General features: G+C 41.3%; 1 long non-coding RNA gene across 1 annotated transcript; it reads right to left on the reverse strand.

Moving 5' to 3' along the window:
* Nucleotides 1–788: 788 nt before the first annotated feature.
* On the reverse strand, nt 789–3,951 carry LOC115651537. Its single transcript, XR_004000382.1, has 3 exons — nt 3,651–3,951; nt 1,632–1,919; nt 789–983 (listed from the first exon to the last, which is right to left on the reverse strand). It is a non-coding gene; the product is annotated as an uncharacterized LOC115651537 (long non-coding RNA).
* Between the last annotated feature and the right edge of the window lie 350 nt (nt 3,952–4,301).

Here is a 4,301-nt window from a genome sequence, read left to right on the forward strand (position 1 = left end):
AACTCCTCACTATACCTGAGGAAGACTTACACCAGCAATGCAGGGCACTAGAGATACATGATGACATGCGCGATATTGATGCGAGTGATTTAGGTGATGAACTGAAAGCCCTTTCAGGATACATTTCAGCTTTTGTTGCGCTACACATACTTCAAACACTTCCTGTAACAGTTGCCAGTGGAGAACGCAGCTTCTCCAAGCTGAAGTTAATAAAAAAACACATCTACACTCCACAATGACACAGGAGAGGCTGGTTGGCCTTGAAACTGTCTCAATAGAGCATGAGCTGGCCCAGACTGTGGACCTTCAGGAAGCAGTTCAAATCTTTGCAACCAAGAAGGCACGGAAAGCACCACTTTGATTATTCAAACAGATAAAATGCCAGTGTTTACTATGCAGACAAGAAAAGTTACATTTGCTGTTCAGGCGTTTGAAAGTTAAGTGTTACTTAAAATTTTTGAATATCCATAATCTTTCCTACAACTCCTCATGTGCCTCCCAATCTTTTCTCATTCTTGCTCCCTTCATTTCCTCTTCCTCCCAGTTTTCATGTGATTTTGGACCACTCCCCAACTTCTTGTCTGCCAAGCACTTCCTGTCTTTGCCTTCAGAGATTCATACATTTTAAGACCAGAAGGGAACATTATGACCATCCAGTGTGACCTTCTGCCTAATGCTGCTAAAGGTTTCTAGAACATCCTTTGAGCACACAGAAAAGAATATTTAAAAAAATCTTTTTTCAAAACCCATGGTACTTAATTGATTGTATATTGTATATCCATGGTATACTAATTTATTTTATCTGTCTGTTTTCTCCTCTTGAGATCTCAGGAACATTGTGTGTTCATCCATAACTCACATTCTCTCCTCTTCTCTTCTGTCACATTCCAGTAAACATTCCCCCTTTTGGCCTCATACTTAGGCATGGTAACTTTCTCTAAAGCCTCTTCAGTGCTGCCTCTTTGCATCGTTGAGATACTTCTCTGAAAAACCAAAAGGAAACAAACAATATAGTCATTTTCAGAATAACCATAAAGGCACATCTGTGCTATAAAATCAGTACTCTCCCAATACACTATCCTGTAAAATTGCTATATTTTTTTTACTCTCCCTCATATTTTCAGAGACTACAGTATTGTCAATCCCCAGCTTTCAGAAATCATGTATCAGGCCTAAAATACCCAGGAGACTAGCTGAAAAATCTTGACATTTAAAAAAAAGTAATAAATGTTGGCTTCTTTTTATTTGCCTTCTTTCAGAGCCTCTAGAGTGTTCTCTCCTCACATTTTCCAACTTCTCTCTGGAACCACAAGTGCTAGATGCTTACTTTTTAAACAAACGAAAGCTGAGATTCTCATGCAAACCCCTGATTCTGGCAGCTAGGGCTCTAGGGAAAATACACCAAATATCTTTAGACTTATGATAAAAATCACAAGAGCTGGCAACACTCAAGCCATGAAATTTGAGTCATGGTTCTTCTCTCATGTACAATAGTGTAAACTAGGAGTAACTCCTGTGAAGTAAACAAAGTTACACGGGTGTAAATGGGAGGAGAATCAGGTCCTCAGCCTTTAAGATAAATCACAAGATACACAATACAGAGGTAAAAAGTATGAGAAAGAAAAACTCACTTTTCTTTCAATTTAGAACTTCCCTTCATTCCTTCTTTCAGCTGGTGCTTCATTTAATTCCTTTCATGCGTCAGATGTCTATTTTCTTGTATGATGATTTCTCTCACCATAGTTATTCTGTCTACCTTCATCTTACTTTCAAAGTGATTCTTTTCCACTTGTGCTAAGAGCAGTCACATTGCTATTAACTACAATGGCAAAGAAAGCTCCCTTTTGTCATCTCTAAAATTCCAGATGGGGGTTTGATGGCAGGCTGTGGAGAAGAAATTTAGTTGTCAGTCACAAGTGCTGTTAATGTTTTTTTTTTACAAATAATAAAAACTGAAACAAAACAAAGAAAAAACTCTTTAAGTGTCATAAGAATGGCCATACTGAGTCAGACTAATAGTCCATCTAGCCCAGTATCCTGTCTTCAGACAGTGGCCAGATCCAGATGCTTCAAAGGGAATGAACAGAACAAGGCAATTTTGAGTGATCCTGTCATCCAATCCTAGCTTCTGGCAGTCAGAGGTTTAGAGACTGTCAGAGCATGGGGTTGTGTCCCTGACTACCATGGTAAATAGCCACTGATGGACCTGTCTTCCAGGAACTTACCTAATTCTTTTTCTAACCCAGTTATACATTTGGCCTTCACAACATCCCATGGCAATGAGTTCCACAGGTTGACTGTGTGTTGCATGAAGAAGTATTTCCTTGTGTTTTTTTTAAACCTGCTGCCTATTAATTCCATTGGGTGACCCCTAGTTCTCGTGTTATGTGAAAGGGCAAACAACACTTTCTCCACACCGTTCATGATTTTATAGACCTCAATCATATTCCCCCTTAGCTGTCTCTTTTCTAAACTGAACAGTTCCAGTCTTTTAAATCTCTCCTCCACATGGAAGATGGTTCATATCCCTAAACATTTTTGTTACCCTTCTCTGTACCTTTTCCAATTCTAATACATCCTTTTTTAAATGGGGCAACCAGAATTGCATGTGGTATTCAAGGTGTGGGCATACCGTGGATTTATATGGTTGCATTATGATATTATCTATCTTTTTATCTATCCCTTTCCCAATGGTTCCTAACACTTAACTTTTTTTGGCTGCTGTTGTACATTGAGTGGATGTTTTCAGAGAACTATCCACAATGACTCCAAGATCTCTTTCTTGAGCAGTAACAGCTAATTTAGACCACCATCATTTTGTATGTACAACAGATTATTTTTTCAGTGTGCATCACTTTGCACTGATCAACACTGAATTTCACGTGCCATTTTGTGGCTCACCCTTAACACCTTTCCCAGACCTGAAGAACTCTGCATAGCTCAAAAGCTTCTCTGTCTCACCAACAGAAGTTGGTTCAAAAAAAGATATTACCGCATCCACCTGGTCTCTCTAATTGTGTTGCCCAGTCACCCAGTTTTGTGAGATCTCTTTGTAGTCAGCTTGGCACTTAACTATCTTGAGTAATTTTGTATAATCTGCAAATTTTGCCACTTCACTGTTCATCCTCTCTTCCAGATCATTTATGAGTCTGAACAGTGCACATCCTAGTACACGTCCCTTGGGGAATGCTGCTATTTACCAGAGGCAATGTGTAACTCTTGATTGGAGGGACAGAGGGACGAGGGGGACACACAATTTAAAGCTTCTGGGGGTGTACATGGCCACTCCATGCATCACCTCTGGGCCCTTCCCATGCTCCCTGTGCCTCCTAAACCCGCTCCAAACCAGCACCACCTTGCCCCCTCTCCTCTCACAGCTCCTTCCCCACATACCTCTCCCATCGCCTCTTGCTGTGGGCACGGCGTGGACCTTAGTGGGCTCCAGCTACCTACTGCCAAGCAGTAGTAGCATGTATGAATGTAACAGGGGCTTGTCCAAACCAAATCTGTTGTGGTTCTCATTCAACCATTAACATATGCAATATTTGATCCTGGGATAGTAGGTTTCCCTGATAATCTGTGTAATAGGTCAGCTGCCATCAGCATTCACCATTCTCTGAAACAAAGTATCCTTGATGTAAGACTTGTACCCTTCTCTTCAGCTGCAGCGTTTCATCTTTTAAATATCGTTCTCATCTCCTTTTGTGCTCAACATTGCTGCTCCTGGGCTTGAACTTCTGCAAGGTATTTCTCTGCCTCCGCTTGGGTCAGCAAAGCCTCCGCAGTGAGTCAGGAACAGAGTTGCCTTCTGCTGAGAAGCATGTAATTTCTGCTTCAGCTGCAAGGGATCCCAAAGATGATATGAACAGTTCTACAACCAGGACTCAGAAACAACTGAAAAACCTGAAGAGAAAACATCCCAGAGACAATTGTTTTAGCGAGGTGCCTTTTCAAGGGAACTCCAGAGGAAGCATCTCAGCTGAAAGATTCAGCTGCAACAGGTTTTCATGCTATGCCTAGGGTGACCAGAGGTCCCGATTTTATAGAGACAGTCCCAATTTTTGGGTCTCTTTCTTATATAGGCTCCTATTACCCCCCACCCTGTCCCGATTTTTCACATTTGCTGTCTGGTCACCCTAACCATGCCCCACATTCAGCCACTTGGCAACTGGAGTTCCACAGATACAGCCCAGAATCCTTTGTACCAATTCTCTTTGCAGTGCTTCAAAAGCAAGTGTCAGGTCTGCAGAGCTTCAAAGAAGGAAACAATATACTGGTTTATGGCAGTCTTACAAATTTCT

Source organism: Gopherus evgoodei, chromosome 4, assembly GCF_007399415.2.
Source record: "Gopherus evgoodei ecotype Sinaloan lineage chromosome 4, rGopEvg1_v1.p, whole genome shotgun sequence".
NCBI classification, from domain to species: domain Eukaryota; kingdom Metazoa; phylum Chordata; order Testudines; family Testudinidae; genus Gopherus; species Gopherus evgoodei.